Here is a 13,103-nt window from a genome sequence, read left to right on the forward strand (position 1 = left end):
GTCTAAGTCTCTCTTGGTTGTACAATCAGACCTTGTACTTAGAACAGTCTTATACAGACATTCCTAGACATATTTTTCATGTAGCACAGTGTAGGTAACAGTGGTTAACACATTACTATTCAGAGACTGCAACACTAAATGCCATACAATACCAGAGTAAACACAACCAGTCCAGGATTTAGAACTTAATTGCCAGGCAGTTACGGTTTTATTGAAATATCACCTATATGGGACTATTACTGTCATATTGTCTGGTTTATTCAGTACAACCCATACACAGTTTCTACACTACCATGTGACTTTCTACTACTTTATATTTATTAGGTATGACTACTACAAGCAGGATTGTTACTCAGCAGCCTCGAGACGCAGCTTTTGCAACCTACTGGCATGGGCTTCCTGATTCACAGCCCACTCAGCTGCAGCTGTAAAAGGAGTAGAGAAATATTTAGCCATACCTATCCATCACATACACAGGCAGGACTTTGGTAAACAGTTATTGATATGAATACTTACATACTGCTGGGACATCACCCCTCTGCCTTACTTCTTGGACTCACTCATCCAAGAGCTCCCTCTTCCTCTGTTTCAAGTTGGCATAGTGGTGCTGGACCTGCTTACCAGTCTGAGGGATACCAGTGGCACTGGTGAGATCACGGGCGAGACGGTGCCAGGCTTCCACTTTAGATTGTGATCCCTGATACTGGCCCTGCAGCAGTCTTTCATCATGGTTATTTACCAGGAGTCCTACCATGACCTTGGACTCCTGTATGCCCCAGCACTGCACTCAGAAGTGCATGCCCTCGCCAACACCTGCCATACTGCCTACAGTGGGAAGCTGCAACCAGTTATGAGCTGTATTCCCACCTGTGGGGTTTAAATACGGCCAATTTCCCACACTTTGTTGTGCTTGGACGGTTTTGAATATGCTGAGCTAAACTAAGCTATGGGCAAACCTGCTTAGCTAAGGTTGGCAGTGCTTAAAGGAGCAGGTTCAGCATTACTTACCAATGGGCAAATCCACTTAGCTAGGCTACTCATTGCTTAGTAGTCAGATTTACACAATGCTTTCACCTGGTAAGCAGAGCTGTGCAATGCTTAGCATTGCTTATTTTTTATTTTATAGACTATCTGCTGTATGGGATTGTTTCATCACTCATTACATATTATAAATGGGTCTATATCATAACATCGAAGTGTCAAAACTTTGAATGTTATAACATCGAACCGGAAACCTCAAAGACTGACAATATCGAAGCTGCGGAACATTGAATTCTTTCCCAGGGAAAGAATTTGGTGGGCCGTTTCTGCAGCTTCACTATTTCTTCCACTGTGGTGCGATCTTGGAGTTGGTATATTTAAGTAGAGGGGTGGGGGGGGCGTGAAGCCACTACATTAGAAATAGTATGTAGTGTTTGTGAGTTTCAGGTTTTGTACTGGAACAGCGATTTTTTTCCCAGGGAAAAAAAATCGCTGTTCTCATTCTTCGGGGTTTTCAGCATTCATGGTTTTGGGTTCAATGTTATAACATTCAAAGTTGTGACACTTCGATGTTATAATATAGACCCATTATAAATTTGTTTACTCTCCCTCACATCCTCCAATGTGCTTTCATTACATTTATTCATGTGTAACTATACTGTATGGGGCACTTGTGTTTATATGGGGGCTTCACGACTTTATTAAACTGACACCTCACATCTGGCCCTACTACAGTACTCTGGTTAACAAATATATGTTATTTAGTAGCTAATTATAAAAAAAGTTTATGTACTGCTTTCACATTTAAAATGCAAATTGGTTACAGTGGGGATCAAAGTGGGAATGGCTGCTTGTGAAGTGTACTATCTAACCACTACACTACAGCAGTACTGCTTATGTTGGATGTCTCTTGCTAATTATCTTTTTCTGCTGTTTAAGCTGGACTAAGCATAGCTAAGCAATGGGCACACCCACGCAGCTATGCTTAAACTTTATTGCATGTGTAAAAAATACATTTATTTGTTGTGTTTTTTTTTGTACCCTTCAGAATATCCATGCTAATGCTGAACCTGTTATTCTATCAAATTTCTGCTTTGTGGGGCGATTGTCCCTTATGGCTTTGTCCACATTCCTCACTCTGATGGGTTGGGAGGTGTGTGCTATGTGCTTATGCTAAATGTGTTATTCTATCAACTTTTGCCTTGGTAGGGATGATTGTCCCTTATGGCTTTGACCAGATTTCTTATCCTGATGGGTTGGGGGTGTTACAAGCATTCTTGCTCATTTTAAATTGCTGAACGGCAATTCTGGTGTGCAGAGGGCATGTGTATTGTGAGAGCACTGCTCTCAGGGACATCCCCTGCACTTGTACACAGAACTGTGTCAGTTTTGCAGCATGGCAGCATGCCTTCATGAATATGCATGGTGCACTGTCATGCTGCACAGGAATGGTCCCTTCCTTGCAGGAATAAGCTGTTGATATAATATGATAAATGCTGATATCCATACTAATCATGGAAAAGGAATTATACTTTCCTGGGATATCTCTCCTTACCTTTTGTTGTTCATGAGCACCATTTCCCTGATCTTTCACCAGGGAGACAGAGCCCCTTTCCCATCTCAAATTGTCCCTTTAGATGATGCTGAAAATGAATCAGTACAACTTTCTTGAATATCCTAAATAACCTTGCACTGCCTAGAGGAAAGAGACTAAAATCAAATAATGCAACTTAGCTACCCAAAAAGAATAGAATGCCAGGGCAGGATAGAGAAAATTATGGAAAGAATGTCAAAATTATAAAACAACACAATATTTTCAAAACTTCAGAATGCTTCACAATCATATTAAAAAGTAAATAAATGAAGAAAAAAATATATTACAATAACTTTCAGTATAATAGCAAATACAAGTCTAAAAAGCACTGGACAGCCATTAAAGAAATCTTGCATTCTGGTATAAAATTCAACCCTAACCCCCTCTCCCAATAACTCACCACTCAAAGCCAAAATACAATTCAACTCCTATTTCATAGATAGTATAACATCTCTACCTAAGAAAACCCCAATATCTAATTCTATCCCATCTCAACAACCCCATATCACCACAGCCACTTTCACCCTCAAAACTTTGCCCATATCTCATATAAAACTATTCTTAAACAAACTCAAACCAGGGCCTACTTGTTTGAGCTGATGACCTTCCAAGCAAGTACCTTAAAATATTATAACATTGCCTATCCTGTCTCAGTCCTTATAAATAGGTCAGTCAAAGAATACTGTGTTACCTCACTCTGGAAAAAGTCACACATTATACCTTTGCACAAATGAGAAAATTCAACAGACATTACTAACATTAAACCTATAGCAATCTTCTCCCCACTCTCCAAAATATTTGAAAAATGTATTCCAAAACAATTGCTAATCTATCTCCTGCAGGAAGAACTCCTATCTCCCATACAGCATGGCTTATGTCCTTCCCATAGTACCAACACTGCACTTCTAACCTATATAGATATTGTCAATAAACTAGAGATAATGGCAAATTAGTCTCCTCCTTATTTCTAGAGTTATCTGAAGCTACAGTTTGTCACAGCAAATGTCTACTTTGAATGTCCTCATTAGCTGTCTCTCAGACCACTCTTCTATGGTTCAAAAGCTACAGTATCCAATAGGTATCAATCAATAAAATGGCATTCCATCCTCTTTCCATTCTTCCCAATCATCACCAGTGTATCAAAAATGCTCTATCCTTGGGCCCCTTCTCTTTGACATTCTCAGCAGCACCCTCCATACATCCACACAACAGGCCTCCCTAATACAGTCCACAGATGACTCCACACTCATTTGCACATCTGACAACATGGCACACCTCCAAAAAATGTCTCAGGAAGCCTTAATAACAACTGAAACATCACTTTGTAAATTACAACTCATGCTCAACCCTAAAAAAAAAACTAAACTACAACTTTTACCCCTGAGTCCCTCTCATTCATAAAAATTGCTAGGGTTGATAGTAGATGATAATCTCAAAATCAACCTGCATATTGTACTGTTTATTTATTTACCTTTTTTGACCAGGAAAAGTTCAACAGGGTAAAACCTATTTTCGGCGGAGGCCCAGGGAGAAAGGCTCCACATTTAAGTTACACATGATGCACATTTATAATTGCAAGGTAAAACATCTGTACATGAGCTTATTTACATAATTTTTAAATATTTCTTACATGAACATAGCATTTAAACACAAAAAACAAGAGCGAAATTAACACTTATTGGCTAATTATTGAATATTAAAATAAAACGCAATAATAGTTACTGTATTTATAGCATGATGGCTGCAGGGTAAAGATCATATTGGGGTCTTTTGATGTTAGCAATAGTTTACAGATAGACAAGTAGTGTTGTATCTTAAAATTTGATAAGAGAGATATGGAAGGAGAAATTATGGAAATGAGCAGGAGGATAAATGGACAGAGGATGACATGTAGTTATTGGTGGGTTTGAGAGAAAGAAAAACAGGAAGAGTTTAGGAAATTAGTGCAATATGAGGAGGACACTAAGGGGACAATACATTAGGAAGCAAAGTGGTTGTATGAGTTGTGGAAAAGTAATCAAAATACAAATCCATTTAAAGGCGAGAAAGACTTTTTTACGGTGCTTCCATCCTTACTAACCTTCAGGCATCACAAAAATCAATAACTGAACAATGTTACAAAAAAGTTGCTAAGTTTGCAGCAAACTCCCCTTCCAGAACCCCTCACTGAGTGGGCTGGACCGCAAACCATTTTTAGCTATAAGCCCAGGACAGTTAGGCATCTGCAAATTTCATCAGGTAGTTACAATTCTTTGTTATTTGTGCAATTCAAAGAATGTGGCAGTTCATTAGCAGAACAGCAATAATGTAACTTAGGTAAGATAAATAGTAGAAAGTGTATGTTTATACAAGTCAAAGAGTATAACAGTTTATTTGCAGTGCAACAGTGGTGTGGTATGTGGTAAATACAATTAAATATCAATGACTATGATACACTGTGAGGAAGTTTGCAGTTTAAAGTGAGTACCACATAAGTGTTGAGGAGGTTAAAGAATGAATAGAAGGCAGCATTTTCAATTACATTTATAAAAAAAAACTGTACTAATAAAGTTTAGAAATAAGAAAGTGTCTAGTTGTTCAAATGTAAAGTAGTTGCTATATGCCCAACTTAGCCATTGTCTAAACTTTGGCACTTGTATTTAATACTAATGTGAAGTAACCCCTTTACAGTGTACTTAATTTCTATTGTTTTTGGATATCTTGAAGTAGAAAGTTCCATGCTGCAACTGCAAGTTTTGAAAAGGCCTTTTCACCTGTTACCTTGTTGAAATGGGATCTTGACCATTAAATACTATTGTCTGTATAGAAGTGTGGGGAACAATGGTGGACTGCAATAGGATGATTCAGACAGTGACTGAGGGGCCACAGCCCAAAGCTTTAGAGGGGATCATGGCTAATCACTTAGTATCTGCTTTTTTCCCACATTATCCAGACATACAATACACTAAGTTCTGCAGTTTTCACATTTAGAAAAATGGTTTGAAGTGCTAATGCTCATTTCACATCCCAGAAGTCCTGCAGTCAGTGTATGTGGGTTATCCTGGGAAACTAATTAGTAGTGCTGCCTGCTTACACCAACCCTCTCCTGTAGGCTCAAAAAAAGATATCAAGAAGGGCAGCAAGTTTAAGTAACAGACTCAGGGGGTTGACATGCACTTGTCAGTTATACAGAAGAAGATTTTTTTTCAAATGACTTATTTACTTACTTACATTTTACTAAGAGCTTACAATGCTCACTGGTTTTGCAGAATGCCCCTTGATTTTATTTCATAGTTTCTGTCTGTATGCTTGTGATTTTTTGAGCATATCATTGTATATTGTTATCTGGGTGGCCACGGTGGTGCAGCCGTTAGCATTGCCTCCTTACAGCAACAGGTTCCCCTGTTTGATTTTCGGCTTGGGTGCCTTCTGCGCAGAGTATGCATGTCCTCCCTGTGGTCGCATGGGTTTCCTCCCACATCCCAAAGACATGCTGTAGGTGGATTGGATACTCCAAATTGGCCCTAGGTGTGAGTGTGTGCATGCGTGTGCCTTCTGTGGTAGGTTGGGCGCTGGGCTGGCACCTCAGCACCGTAAAACTCCACTGCCAATCATGAGCGGACAGGTGATCCGCTGTGGTGACCCCTAACTGGGAAAAAGCCGGAAGAAGGAGATCATTGTATATTGTTATCACTAAATAATGGTAGACATTTTTGTTACATCATTTATATAAAAAATATACTGCTAATACAAAAGCAGTTATTTTGGCAACTATCTAAGTACTGAGAGATTTTTTTTATTTATTATTTTTTTGACTTTGTCCTTGATTGCTGTGCTGAAACTTTCATTTTTTTTATCAAACTCAGAGGAGGTGTACAAAGCAAAATGGCTAGGTGGGTTTTGTCAGCTCTTTGTGAGTGAAAGCTATTTGCATTTTGTTCTTTGCCCAGTTTAAACAGTCTACTGTTGTAAGAATCGTGTGCATTTATGTAAAGTAAGTTGAAAAAATGTACATTTGTGTAAAATAATTTGGAAAAACAGTTTACTGTGGATTCAGAAAATGCCTACTAATAGATCAGCTGTTATGGTAACAACTAAGTATACAAAAAGCATATACAAAATCCTTCCCCTGACCTTTAAGCATTTGTACTGCATTCATTTTTGTTTATGTTCTTGATTCTTCCACTGAGGTTAAGAGGTATAATTTTATTCAATCAGATCTGATTTATAAAGCAGCATAGCTCTAACTCATAGTTGGTTTTTTTTTGGGGGGGGGTGAAAACGACTTACCATCTTGTTTTCTTAGTTTAAAAAGTCTGATATTGTATGATTAGCATGCATTTATGCAAAATAATTGGGGACAATATTTCAATGTGGGCTAAGAAGCTCACATCAATGGGATTTTTTTTTTAATTTACTTATCGATTTGGCTTTGTACCTGATTCTTGTTCTAAGAGATTGAGAGGTAGTATTGTTTTATTACAATTAGATGAAGTATTTAAAACAAAGTGACAAACTTCTGGGTGTGGAAGACAGTTTGTGATTGGAAGTAACTTACCCTCTTGTTATTTGCTCAGTTTAAACATTGCAACATTGCAGAACTATTATACACTTGTGCAAAATAGGTTTGAAAGATAATTTATTGTAGCCACTATTTATATGCCAAAGTTTTAATTGCATACAGCTCAATTGTCCCTAATTTTCTAGAATGTCCCTAGGTTTGTCTCTAACATTTCGCCTGCTCCTCATACAATTTGTGGTTTTCTGGCATATCATTGTAAATTACAGTCACTAAGTATTGATAGCTACTTGAAATCAGATATTATATTTGTTTTAGAAAATGCATAATAATACAAAAAATGTTGTTCTTGCAACTAAGTATATAAAAGTAATATTTAAAATATGTCCTTCATGTTGGCCTTTATCCCTTATTCTTATTTTTAACCATGCCGTGATGAAGTATACATAGCAAAGTGTCTATAACTGCAAGAGTAGGGATTGGAGCTAGGGCTATCTGTAGATTAAAACAACTTACGCTCTTGTGTGGTCAGTTTAAACACCATCTTTGCAGGATTTTTGACATTTGTGTAAAGTAAGTCAGGATACTTTCTGTAAAACAAACCTGAAATAAACTATTGTGTCCATAATTTTTTTAACCACAGCCAGCATCTGAATTGCTCACAGTAATGATGGGGTCATAATTGATAATTGCATACAAGAAATACCTGTGGATGAGAATGACTGACCTTTCTGTCATTATCAAGCTAAACAGTCATTAAGCTGGCACTGGAGGACTAGTGTGCATTTGTGTAAAACAAACAAGAATAATTTACTGCGGCTATCAGACATTCATGGTGCATATAGTCAAGTGACTGTGATTGCAAAATCCTAACTTACATATCCTAACATGCATATGCTAGCTCCAGTTTCACTACAGTGGGAGAAAGAGAACTTCCCCAAAGTAGTGGACAGTGGTGTAATACAAAAAGCCATTCCATTATGCATTACAAGTCTAACATTAAGAAATAGGATAAGCAGAAAATATGATTAGATGTGAACAGACAGTAAGAACCTGGGGGGGGGTCTACTGCAAGTGCCCGCATCCCAGGTGCTTGAAGACCATTGTCTTGAAGCCTGAGACTCAAGTATCTCAAAGCTTGCATGGTCTGCTGCTTCTGTTTGAACTCAACTATATCAGATAAGGTGCTGCAGCTATTCAGAGAGTTAAGAGTTTCCTCACCTCACCAGCCTGTTTAAGTCTGAGTTCCAGCATAGTAATTCATATTTGAATTTGGCATTGTATTTATTTCAAATAAGGACAAACACATCTATACAACTATTGACATGTGGATATAATTTGGTCTTAAAGGATTCCACATAAGCAGTGGGATCATCATGTTGAAAGGGGATGTTGCATTTAGCCAGGTCATCACTCAGTTTTATGAAGGGTGCTTTGGCTTTAGTTGTAAGATGAATATGAATTATTTTGGTCCAATATGACCAGGGAGGGGATTAGAAGCAGTAGGGAGCAGAGATGATCCACATTAGTGAGGACCAAGCCCAGGATTTTTACTCTTCTGGTTGGGGTGTGGATTAACTGGTCCACAGAACTTGCACTGATGAAATCCTAAAATCTTTGTTATACACGTTAGAGGATGCATATGTCTCACAGTTAATAAAGTGGTCTTTTAAGTCCCCTATAAGAATGGTGTTTGGCTGAATGCATAGGGACTCCATACTAATTAGGTACAAGTTATGGGCTGAGGGGTAAATAGTGGGGGTCTTGTAGTTAGCCATGATGTTATAAGCCATCTTGTTAGAGGTAAGCTGTATAGGTTTATAGGTTCATAGGTAGGTACTAGGCTATCTGCCAGAAGGCATTTATAAACCTAGCTGAAATGTTTTGGCTTTCGCCACCCCCTTAGATTAGTTCCCTGTGCCTCAGCTAGCACAGCCATTGACGTGATCCCTGGGGATAACTTTCTGTTTCCCATCCACTTGTCAAGGTTTCTCTTGAAGAGGGTTAGCGAGGAGCTCTACCTAATGTAGACTGGAATCTTTCCAGAGCATGGGAAGTCTCTGGGACAGGAATCTATCCCTCCAGCACGTCCTATTTATTGTTGGGGTGAGGTTCAGATCCCTGGAGCGTGTGGCTTGAGGGGATATGGTTTTCTTCAGGTGGAGCATGTCCATCAATTCTGGGTTGGATATGGCCTTGTATGTCAGGCAGAGATCACCTCTGAGTGGGCGGTATGCAACTGAGTACAGCTGGAGTTTCTTCAGTTGAGCTGCATAGGGCATCTGCTTGAGGCCAGTGATCCTCTTGGTGAGGTGCTTCTGTGGTCATCCCAAATGGGGCATTGTTCTCTATGATGGGTCTGATGAGTGATGTGTAGAGGGGCCCAATTACCTCATTTGATCTGGATACAAACCCTTTTGTGATTAGATGGGACACATAGAAGGATTTTCTAACCACTTTGTCAATGTGATTATCAAAGGAGAGGTTACTATCTACTTGGGTCCCCAGATCCCTTATTATGTCTCCCGTATATAGGGGGCTACCACCTATGTGGTAGTTTGTGGGTACTTTGTTTTTTTCCTAAGGGGATGACTATGCACCCTTTGGGGGGAGAGGGGGGTGAAGTTTGCAATAAACCCATCTGCCAGGTGTATTTTGTGCCACTCTGCACTAACTCCGAGCAGATCTGAGAATTGCCACTTAGATTATTGACATAGCTAAAGAATGCCTTGTGGTTATCTTTGGAGTTCATGGCAATTTTTCTTTCGAAGCTAGCCTTGGATGATTTTATGAGTGAATGTAGTTTCTTGCTGATAATGATCAGGGATGTCTTCCCTTCTTGGGATTTTACTCTTTTCTGTACTAGTTTCCTCCTTCTATTGTATAGCTTGTTTATGGCAGGGGTCCACCAGACTGGTTTCCTTTTCTTGGAGGAGTGAGTCTTGGTTTTGTTTGGGATAGCACAATCTATGCATTCTTGTAGGTGCCCATAAAGTGCATTAGTAAAGGACTTTGCAGCTTGGACAGTGTTATCCTTTAGCATGGAGGCTTTGAAACTTCTCACCTCAGTCTTAAGTATCATAAAGTTTGCTTTTGAAAAGTTTTTTCACGGTGGTTTCTTTGACCAGGGGTGGTGGCAGAATGTGGATAGCCAGAGTGATTAGTTTATGGTCAGATCTAACCAGTGAGGGGTTGACCTCTGGTGTGGAACACCGGTCGCCCATGTTGGTGATGACCAGGTCCAATATGTTGTCACCGTCACCTCTGGTGGGGATGTTGACCAGTTGATCCAGGGTATTTGAGTTTATAAATTCTAGGAAATGTTGGGCAAGGGAGTTTGTACTTGAGTAGTTCTCCCAATTAATGTTTGGGTAATTGAAATCTCTGAATATCAGGGTGTTTGGTAGGACCTTTATGTTTCCCACTGTTTCCAGGAATGCGGAGTGGGGGTCCTGGGACATGGTGTGTGATCTGTAGCAAGCTATAATTTGAATAGCAGTTTTGCCCATTGTTAGTTGCACATGGATGATCTCTGAAGCATTGTGCTGTGCCACTAACCTGGAGGTGTGGGTATCCTTGATGAATATGGATACTCCCTTGACTTTTGTATTTCGGTCCGGGTTTTCTGGCCAAAATGTATGGTATGAGTTGGAGCCTAGTAGTGCTGCAGTGCTCACTGGAGCCTTAAACCAGGTTTCTGTTACTGCACATATATAGATTTTCTCCATACTGAGGAGTGCCTCGAGTGCATGCATTTTGAGGTTTAGACTTCTGGCATTGAGTAGCAGTACCCTCAGTTTTTTGTTACTTGTGCTATTTACGGTGGTGGGTTTGTCTTTTGAGCCTAAGAGCCTTGGTCAGTATTCAAAATCCTAAGGGTGACAGGTGCAAGCCATCCCTAGGGAAGCAGCGTGTGAAGCAACGTTGCTTGTCGAGCATGTCATCCCAGGCTGACAGACACTGGATCCCCTTTGAATGACATAAGAAGCTTAGCCAATTGTTGAAACTGATAATTTTTTTCTCTTTACTGTGGGATCATTCTTGGTGAGGGCAGGATGCTACTCAGGGTCAGAGTCATACTGGCCTGGGCTACGTGATCAGAGAGCTCCTCCATGTCTCTTTTCATGCAGTCCAGGGAAGTACAGCTCAGGTCATTCACACCAACATGGACAATGGCAGAGTCATATTTGTACTTGTTCTGGAGTGACCTGAGTGCTTGTGTTATGTGATGGATCCTGGCACCCGACAGGCAGCTAACAGTAACCTTCTCCTTGTTCAGTCTAGTGAGTGGGACGTCAGTGTGCCTGACTATAGAGTCACCTATTACTGGTGTGTTGGGTATGTTATTTTGCCTTTAGGGCTGTGATTGCATGGCACACTGGTTTTGTGAAGTATGTGTTTCATGGTTTGTGTTGGGGGTGGAGGTTGCTTGGATGTCTGCTTTGGAGGTCTCTGTTGCATTTGCAGATTTTTATTTAGAGCCTCTGAGTATGTTTTCGGTTATTTATGTGTGTTTTTTGCAGGTGCTGGTTTCATATGTCTATGTGAGACTGGTGGTGTGATGCAAATAATTCCCTTCTCCTCTTGACTGCTTAGCCTCCAGTTTGGCTGTATAATGCATCTCTCGCATGTATTAGTGTTTGGTGGAAGGAGGAGAGGGTTGTCTGTGTACATGATGCAATTGTAACATTGCCTCAAAATGCCCAGATTCACCAGTTGGACCAGAGAGTACACCTGAAACTGCCCTTTGGACATGCCTGGATAGGTACAGTGAACTGTTTTACTGATTGGCTGGTAATGTCCAACAGAGAGCCTTGTCCTTCTCTACAGTATGGGGGGGGGGTCTAGTGCTAAGGTTTATTAGTGCTTGCAATGAGTTTTCATCAAGTGCCGTGATGAGAAGTGAATGGTTTGAGTGCTTAAGTTGAAAGTTTCTCTAGTTCCAAGGGAAAAATTGAAGAGTAGACTTTGTAGAGCCAGGAATAGTTATAGCCTAGCTAACCGGCACTGTCCAGCGAGCAAAACCATGCAAATGCAGGTTTTATAGTAGGGAAATGAAAGAGATAGAAATTAGTCCAAAATGGCCAATAAACTACTAATTTCTGGGCTGAAACCACTCCTCCAGGGACAGATAGGCTGTTCAAAGCTCCCTCTCTCACACAGTGAACAGAGAAACCTCCTTCTATCCAAGTAAGGTATGGGCAAACACAGAAACTTGTAACACACCCCTGAATTCAGCACTAACCTGAAAACTGGACTATACTAGCTCAGAAAGATGGGAAAATAAGTATTTTTTTTGTTTTTATGTGAAAGACTTCCAGATTATTATCATGTATAACTAGTCTGGAGGTGATTTTTTTTTTTACAAATATGGAGACACCATCATCTTTACTGCCTTCATCTAATACAGTGGACCTGAACAAGTGGTAGGCATTGAAAACCTGCACTGATGGAGTGCTCTCAATGGTCTTGAACCAAGTCTCCATGATGATACATACTTCAATGTTTTCCAGGGTAAGGAATACTTGTAGAGAGTGGAGTTTTTGTTAAGACTCTTAACATTGAGCAGCAATACTTTATGTTATCAGATTCTATTTTTTTTATGTTGGAAAATTTTGAGGACTGACATTGCCTAAAAAGGCACCATGGGGTGTATATGGTTTTAACCAATATACAAAAGACTTGGGGAGATAGTTGCAGGTCATGCCTTCCAATGTATTTAGGCCCATGTACCATTCCTAAACAGGCTAATAAATATTGGATCCCCTCTGAATGACATCAGAAGCCAAACCAATTATTGAAGTTAATATGCTTTTATTCATATTGTGGCATAATTTTTGGTGATGATAAAATTCTGCTGAAGGCCAGAAATAATGGCAATATAGTAGAACTGATATGATTAAAGGGAGAAGTACATTTACGCCACCTGTAAATTCAGTAATAGACCAGACTGAAAAAATATGTGAAAAAGAAATATGCAAGATGTTGAAAACTCAGGTGACAAAAAAGAAGCCAATATATCAGAAAATT

The sequence above is a fragment of the Protopterus annectens genome, chromosome 1.part0 (genome assembly GCF_019279795.1).
Source record: "Protopterus annectens isolate FY-2018-M chromosome 1.part0, PAN1.0, whole genome shotgun sequence".
Taxonomy (NCBI): Eukaryota; Metazoa; Chordata; order Ceratodontiformes; family Protopteridae; genus Protopterus; species Protopterus annectens.